This window comes from Ornithorhynchus anatinus, chromosome X1 (genome assembly GCF_004115215.2).
Source record: "Ornithorhynchus anatinus isolate Pmale09 chromosome X1, mOrnAna1.pri.v4, whole genome shotgun sequence".
NCBI lineage: Eukaryota > Metazoa > Chordata > Mammalia > Monotremata > Ornithorhynchidae > Ornithorhynchus > Ornithorhynchus anatinus.
Genome location: NC_041749.1, coordinates 123,575,290 through 123,583,804, shown reverse-complemented (window position 1 = coordinate 123,583,804; position 8,515 = coordinate 123,575,290). Strand labels below are relative to the sequence as shown.

The window sequence follows — 8,515 nt, the reverse complement described above, 5'->3', positions numbered from 1 at the left end:
GGGGGGGGGGGTGGGGGGTCAAGTCAATCAATCACTCGCTGGAAGTGATCGATTGCTATCGTTCTCGTCCGTCCGTCTCCCCCGATCAGAATAATGTAATGACGTTGGTATTTGTTAAGCGCTTACTACGTGCGGAGCACCGTTCTAAGCGCCGGGGGAGACGCGGGGGAATCGGGTCGTCCCACGTGGGGCTCCCGGTCTTTAATCCCCATTTTCCAGATGAGGTCACTGAGGCGCAGAGAAGCGAAGCGACTCGCCCACGGTCACAGGGCTGACGAGCGGCCGAGCCGGGATTCGAACCCATGACCTCCGACTCCGGAGCCCGTGCTCTTTCCACTGAGCCACGCTGCTTCACAAGACATATTTCCCCGACCGGGACTCGAACCCGGGCCGCGGCGGTGAGAGCGCCGAATCCTAACCACTAGACCACCGGGGATCAGACCGCGAGCCCGGCAGAGGGCGGGGACCGTCTCTATCCGTCACCCATTTGTCCATTCCAAGCGCTTAGCGCGGTGCTCTGCACATAGCAAGCGCTCAATAGATACTACCGCGTGAATGGAAGTCGGTTCGCCCCATGCGGGGCGGGGACTGTGTCAAAACTGCTCACCTTTCAACCATCCCAGTGCTTAGCACTAGTAAGCATGTAATGGAATAATCACGATAATAAGGATAACGAGAATTTATTGAGCGCCTACTGGGTGCAGAGCACTCTACTGAGTGCTTGAGAGAGAGCAGCAGCGTGGCTCACTGGAAAGAGCCCGGGGTTGGGAGTGAGAGGTCATGGGTTCAAATCCCGGCTCCGCCTCTTGTCAGCCGTGGGACTTTGGGCGAGTCACCTCGCTCCTCTGGGCCTCAGTGACCTCATCTGGAAAACGGGGATGAAGACTGTGAGTCCCATGTGGGGCAACCTGATCCCCTTGCATCCTCTCCAGCGCTTAGAACAGTGCTCTGCATATAGTAAGCGCTTAACAGATGCCATCATTATTATTATTAGTTATAATCTAGTAGCGTTGGTAGACACAGTCCCTGTCCTCAAGGAGCTTACTGTCTAGAAGGAGAGACGGATAGTAAAATAAATTCCAGAGAGGGGAAGCAGTGGGGTAAAAGGATATGGGCGTAAGTGCTGTGAGACTAGTGGAAAGAACAATAACGATAATGTCGGTACCCGTCAAGCGCTCACTCCGCGCCGAGCACCGTTCTAAGCGCCGGGGTGGACACGGGGGAATCGGGTCGTCCCACGCGGGGCTCGTGGTCTCGGTCCCCATTTTACAGGCGAGGTGACCGAGGCCCAGAGAAGTTGAGCGACCCGCCCACGGTCACCCGGCTGCCGAGCGGCCGGGATTCGAACCCGTGACCTCTGACTCCCAAGCCCGGGCTCTTTCCACTGAGCCACGCTGCTTCTCTACAATCAGTCCTATTCATCGAGCGCTTACCCTGTGTAGAGCCCTGTACTAAGCGCTGGGGTAGATACAGGTTAATCGGGTTGGACACAATCCCTGTCCCACATGGGGCTCACACTCTTAATCCCCATTTTCCAGATGAGGTCACTGAAACACGGAGAAGTGACTAGATTAGATTAGAACCCGGGTCCTTCTGACTCCCAGGCCGGTGCTCCGATAATACTAACGTTGGTATCTGTTAAGCGCTTACGATGCGCAGAGCGCCGCTCTAAGCGCTGCCTCTCCAATTTAGCCGCCAGTTTTATGCGTTCACAGTGAGCGGCAGGCCGTACCAGGCGCTCGGGAGAGTACGCGGCTCAGTGAGGAGCAGCGCGGCTCAGTGGAAAGGGCCCGGGCTGCGGAGTCAGAGGTCGCGGGTTCGAATCGCGGCTCCGCCACTCGGCAGCCGTGTGACCGTGGGCGAGTCACTTGACCTCTCTGCGCCTCGGTTCCCTCGTCTCGAAAACGGGGATGAAGACCGTGAGCCTCACGTGGGACGACCCGATGACCCTGCATCTACCCCGGCGCTTAGAACGGTGCTCCGCACGTCGTAAGCGCTTTAACAGATATCAACGTTATTATACCAGAAGCCAAACACACATTCCCTGCTCTGGGGGGACCTTACAATCTAACGCCAGGTGTCTCTTCCACTTGCCATCCACGGTCGGGAATCCGCAGCTAGCTCTTTCCCTTTCTGGAGGTACTTGCTTCCCGTGCTCCGAAACCATTCCCAGAGAGAAGCAGCGCGGCGCGGTGGAAAGAGCCCGGGCTTTGGAGTCGGAGGGCGTGGGTTCGAATCCCGGCTCGGCCACTCGGCAGCTGTGCGACCGCGGGCGAGTCGCTTCGCTTCTCCGTGCCCCAGTGACCTCGTCGGTAAAATGGGGATGAAGACCGGGAGCCCCACGGGGGACGACCCGATTCCCTTGCGTCTCCCCCGGCGCTGAGAACGGTGCTCCGCACACAGTGAGCGCTTAACGAATGCCAACGTTATTATTACTAAATCAAAGTTCTGCCGAAATTCTGGAGTTTTTAATCCCGTCCATGAAGGAATTTGATTTCCCATATTTGGCTGGTCGATGAGGCTTACCTGCCCCTTCGGGCGGAAAACGCGTAATGACGAAGTAACCTTGCTACCTCGGACACCGTTCCGTCTCAAACGGAAGTTTCCTCGGCCGCCTCCATCGGTCTTGATACTCCGTGCGTTCCGGGAGACAAATGCACTGAAATGTGGGTTCAGGGCCGGTCACCTCGCCCGAGAACGTCTTGGTGGTTGCGTTTCTCTAGCTGCCGACGGAGAGAGAAGGCTGGGCCGAGGGAAGACGGAAAGGGGAACCGCTGACTGGGAAGGGAAACGTACTCCCAGAGAAGCGGCGTGGCGCAGTGGAAAGAGCACGGGCTTCGGAGTCGGGGCTCATGAGTTCGAATCCCAGCTCTGCCACTTGTCGGCTGTGTGACCGTGGGCGAGTCACTTCGCTTCTCCGGGCCTCGGTTCCCTCATCTGTAAAATGGGGATGAAGACCGGGAGCCCCACGTGGGACAGCCTGATCCCCCCGCGTCTACCCCGGCGCTTAGAACGGTGCTCTGCACCTAGTGAGCGCTTAACAAATACCAACATTATTATTATTATTACTCACTGTCAACCCAGACACCTTCAGGTGACTTTGGATTTGGGCTTTCCCTTACTCAAAGCTGGGTGAACTGAGGTAAATGAAATCTGCCTCGGTCGGGTCTGGATTCGGAGGGATAGTAATAATGATGTGGGTGTCCGTTAAGCGCCTACTATGCGCCGAGCACTGCCCTAAGCCCTGGGGGAGATACGGGGTCATCGGGTTGTCCCACCAGAGGCTCACAGTTAACGCCCCTTTTACAGATGAGGAAACTGAGGCCCAGAGAAGTTAAGCGACTGCCCGTCTGTATAAGGAAGTCCACCGCGCCGAGGGTAGCACTCCATTTTATTAACGCTCACGGCGGTCGGGCGGGTAAAATCGGTGAAGGGCCTCCTTGTCTTTTATGGCATTTGGTAAGCGCCTACTACGTGCCAGATTTTTGCTCCAAGTGCCGGGGTCGATACAAGCTGATCGGATCGGACGGAGTCATCGTCCCTCGTGAGGCTAACGGTTTGAATCCCCATTCTACGGATGAGGAAACGGAGGCCCAGAGAAGTGAAGTGACTCTCCCAGAGTCACACAGCAGACAAGTGGCAGAGCTGGGATTAGAACCCAGGTCCTTCTGACTCCCAGGCCCGCCGGGCTCTGCCCATTAGGCCCTCGTTCTTCTCAGTGCTTCTCATTATAATAATACCCATGGGGTAACAACGAAGGGAAATGGCAGGCCCTCCTTTGACGGCACTTCAAGGAGACGGTGATAATGATGGCGATAACGGTAGTGTGGCTGGGTGGAAAGAGCCCGGGCTTGGCAGTCGGCGGTCATGGGTTCGAATCCCCACTCTGCCGCTAGTCAGCTGTGTGACCTTGGGCGAGTCACTTCACTTCTCCGTGCCTCAGTTACCTCATCTGGAAAATGGGGATGAAGGCCGTGAGCCCCCCGTGGGACAACCTGATGACCTGGTATCTAGCCCGGCGCTTAGAACAGTGCTTGGCACTTAGGATGCACTTTAATACCAACATTATTATCGTTACTAACTGTGGTACTTTTTAAATGCTCGCTAGGTGCAGAACACTATAAATAAGCGCTGGGGTAGGTACTAATGACCACATCAGACGCAGGCCCTGGCCCACGCGGGCCTCACGGTGTAAGGGGGAGGGTGAACCGATTTTGAATCTTCATTTTACAAATGAGGAGACCGAGGCCCAGAGAAGCGAAGTGACTTGGCCAAGGTCATTCATCGGGCAAGTGGCAGAGTCGGGATTAGAACCAGGTCCTCTGGCTCCCGGATCTGGACTCGTTCCATTAGGCTACACCGCTTCTCACCGTCCTCCGCTTATCTCTCCCGTTCGAACCACACATTCAGTCTGTCACGAAATCCTGTGAATTCTATCTCCGCAGCTTCATTACAACCCACCCTTTCCTCTCCGTCCGGACTACTATCGCATTACTCCAAGCACATCTCCTACCCCGCCTCGATGACCGCTGACCGCCCCCGCCCCTCGTCTCTCCCCGCTCCATCCTTTACGTCACTCTGTCGCTCAGATCGTTTTCCTACAGAAACACAGAGTCCACATCTCCCCACTCCTCGAGAACCTCCGGTGGTTGTCCGTCCACCTCCGCCTCAAACAGAAATCGTTCTTGTTTTATTGCTACCGTTCTTGTTCTATCGCTACCGTTCTCGTCCGTCCGTCTCCCCCGATCAGACCGTGCGCCCGTCAGAGGGCGGGGACCGTCTCTATCTGTTGCCGATTTGTCCGTTCCAAGCGCTTAGTACGGTGCTCTGCGCGTAGTAAGCGCCCGATAAACACTACTGAATGAACGAACGAATGAAAGAAATTCCGTACCACTGGTTTTCAGGCACTCCATCGGCTCTCTCCTCGCCTTGCTGATTTCGGGCTACGACCCAACCGGCGCATTCTGCTCCCCTAATACCACCCCGCTCTCTGAATCTTAATCTCGCCTCTTCCGTCGCCTCGCCCGCCTTCTGGGCTGGGGGGGGGGGGGGGGGGGTCAACGGCGTCAAAGGCAGCTGCGAGATCGAGGAGGATGAGGATGGAGGAGGGGCCGTTGGATTTGGTGAGAAGGAGCTCATTGGTGACCTCTGAGAGGGTCGGTTTCTGTAGAGTGGAGTCGACCAGAGGGGGTTAAGGAGAGAATTGGCGGAGAGGAAGTGGAGACGGTGGGTCTAGACGACTGTCAAGGAGTTTGGACAGACTTCGTACCGACAGTCCACCACTCTCCCCACCTTCAAAAGCCTCCTGAAATCACGTCTCCTCCAAGAGGCCTTCCCAGACGAAGCCCTTTATTTCTCCTATCGCCCCTCCCCTCTGTGTTGCTCGTATTCTCGGCCGTGTGCCTTTTATAACTCACCCCAGCCCCACGGCTCTGATGTTCAATTCCTTAAACTCGACTGTTTCCCTTTCCTGTAACCTATATTTATTTGCTATTATTTTAATGAGATGTTCTTCCCCTCGATTCTAGTTATCGCCACCGTTCCTGTCTGTCTGTCTCCCCCGACTGGATCGTGAGCCCGTCAGAGGGCCGGGACCGTCTCTCTCTGTTACCGATTTGTCCATTCCAAGCGCTTAGTACAGTGCTCGGCACATAGTAAGCGCTCAATAAATACTATCGAATGAACGAATGAATGAGAATATCAGCGTCTGTCTCCCCGTGTAGGCCGTAAGCTCCTCGTGGACAGGAATCGTGTCTACCAACTCCGTCGTATCGTGCTTTCCCAATCACCTAGCACAGTGCTCTGCACAGAGGAAGCGTTCACTAAGTACTACTGGTCGAGCATCATCATCCCGCAGCGCCTGTCCGATTCCTCAGAGTGGTTTAGGATCAGCTGTATGTCTTTTTGGGTGTGTCAGTTGTGTAGTCCCTTATTTCTTCATTCCTCGCGCCCGCACGTTGATCTCTTTGAAGATCAATTTTTGGCCGGTTCCCCCCGCACCCAATAGATCGTAAGCTTTTTGAGGCCAGAAGACGTGCGTGTTGCACGGCATCCCCTCCCAAGTGCCGGGTACAGGGTTCTGCACTCAGTATGTGCAAAATACATGCTATCGATCGATTGATTCTCCACATCTTACACAAGCGCGGTGTTTACTCCGAGAAATCCTGTCTTCGCTCTCCCTGCGAAACCCGCCCTGACGTCAGAAGGACTTTTTGCTGAGCGAGTGAATGATTTGCAGGAGAGATCCGCTCTGGAGATATGGGAAATTTTGTCTAGAACAGGAACGTTATATTCTGCAAACATCCCAAAGTGCCTGCATAGCTGTAATGCACCTTGGGACAAAAACGAATGCCACAAGCTATTTCTGTTTCCTAATGGAAAAAAATAAGAGATGCCGCAGATGAAAGTTATTAGCAAAATAAGTTGGCACCTCTACATAAGAGCATCAGAAAGTGTTGCGATTCTTAGTCGGACCATCAGCCGCATAAGTGGGTCATTAGTGGATCAGATGATTAATCGAAGTACCAAGAATCCTGCATTAAAAGCTGTATTTTTCCAAGAGAGAAGCCAACGAAAGAAATAAGGCCTCAGGGTCTGGGTTCGATTTGGAGGATCGTCTCCGGATCTGTCGCTCCTTGGTTCTGGTGAACCGGTGGAGTGTTTCGAGTCGGTGAAGATTGCCTCAAAATAACATCCACCGCTAGCATTTAGGCTTTTATTTATACCCCTCCTCAATCAGGGCGTCGATCAGACCCTTAATCGGTAGTACTGATTGAGCCCCTACTGTGGGGAGAACACCGTACTGAGCACTTGGGAGTGTACAATAGGGTGAGTGAATATGACCTCCGCCCTCGGGGAGGTGACAGTCTGACGGGAGAGACGGACACAAAATTAAACGACGGGTGGCGATATAAGGAGGACAAGCGGGTACGCACACGGGTACGTACGCGTAAGGAGGAGGGGGCTTTTAGACATGTGCTCGGAAGCTGAATGTAAGTAGGGAGACTAGAAATTAACTGGGGACAGAGATGTGATGTCATAATGATAATGATGATGGTATTTGTTATGCGCTTACTATGCGCCAAGCACTGTTCTAAGCCCCGAGGGGGAGACGGGGCAATCAGGTTGTCCCACGTGGGGCTCAAGATGGGGAGAGCTGTGATCAGACACTTTCGACCAGCGTGCATGTGTGTGTACGAACACGTATGTGATGATAATGATAATAAAACTACTCAGTATTGGCTTCAAAGCTGTCCGTCACCTTGCCCCCTCCTACCTCCCCTCCCTTCTCTCCTTCTCCAGCCCAGCCCGCACGCTCCGCTCCGCTGGTGCCGCTAACCTTCTCGCCGTGGCTCGTTCTCGCCTGTCCCGCCGTCGGCCCGTGGCCCACGCCCTGCCTCTGGCCTGGAACGCCCTCCCTCCCTCCCATCCGCCAAACTAGCTCTCTTACCTTCTTCAAAGCCCTACCGAGAGCTCACCTCCTCCAGGAGGCCTTCCCACACTGAGCTCCCCTTTCCCTCCGCCCCTCTTCCCCTCTCCGTCGCCCCTCCTCCCCCCCTCTGCTCTGAAAGATAAAAAAAATGGTGGCATCTGTTAAGCGCTTACTATGTGCAGAGCGCCGTTCTAAGCGCGGGGGGAGATACAGGGTCGTCGGGTTGTCCCGCGTGAGGCTCACAGTTTTAATCCCCATTTTACAGATGAGGTCACTGAGGCCCAGAGAAGTGAAGTGACTCGCCCGAAGTCACACAGCTGGCAAGCGGCGGAGCCGGGATTCGAACCCGTGAACTCTGACTCCCAAGGCCGGGCTCTTTCCACCGTGCCTCCTTCCCCTCCCCACAGCACCTGTGTACATCAGAGAGGCAGCGCGGCTCAGTGGAAAGAGCACAGGCTTGGGGGTCAGAGGTCACGGGTTCTAATCCCGGCTCCGCCGCTTGCCGGCTGTGGGCCTGGGCGAGTCACTTCACTTCTCTGGGCCTCAGTTCCCTCACCTGGAAAATGGGGATGAAGACCGTGAGCCTCACGCGGGACAACCCGACGACCCCGCATCTCCCCCAGCGCTTAGAACGGTGCTCGGCACGTAGTAAGCGCTTAACAGATACCAATGTCGTTATTATCATTAGACTGGGAACCCTATGCGGGACAGGGACTGTGTCCGATCTGATTAGAGTGTATCTGCCCCAGTGCTTAGCGCAGTGTTTGGCACATGGTAAGCGCTTAACAAACACAACATTTAGTAGCATTATCATTCCCTTAACAGTGCGTTTTCCACGCTAAAAGGATATCATCGCATGAATTCCATCCTTCCTCCGTGCGCCTCTAATAGCGTATTTGAGATTCTCTTCTCAGTCTATGAAAATAGGCCATGCTCCAGTGCACAGTATATATTTTGTTGTGCCTACGGTACAATTAATCAAGCAAAAAATGAGTATTATATTTCCTAATGACAACGGTGCGGGCAGAAGAAAGTGATGCTCGAATGTTCACGCAGGTGCAGCTGCATCCAAACATACACTCC

General features: G+C 54.6%; 1 non-coding gene across 1 annotated transcript; it reads right to left on the bottom strand.

Annotated features, from left to right (window-relative positions):
- Positions 1-364: 364 nt before the first annotated feature.
- On the bottom strand, positions 365-436 carry TRNAE-CUC. The gene has a single exon. It is a non-coding gene; the product is annotated as a tRNA-Glu (tRNA).
- Positions 437-8,515: the final 8,079 nt, after the last annotated feature.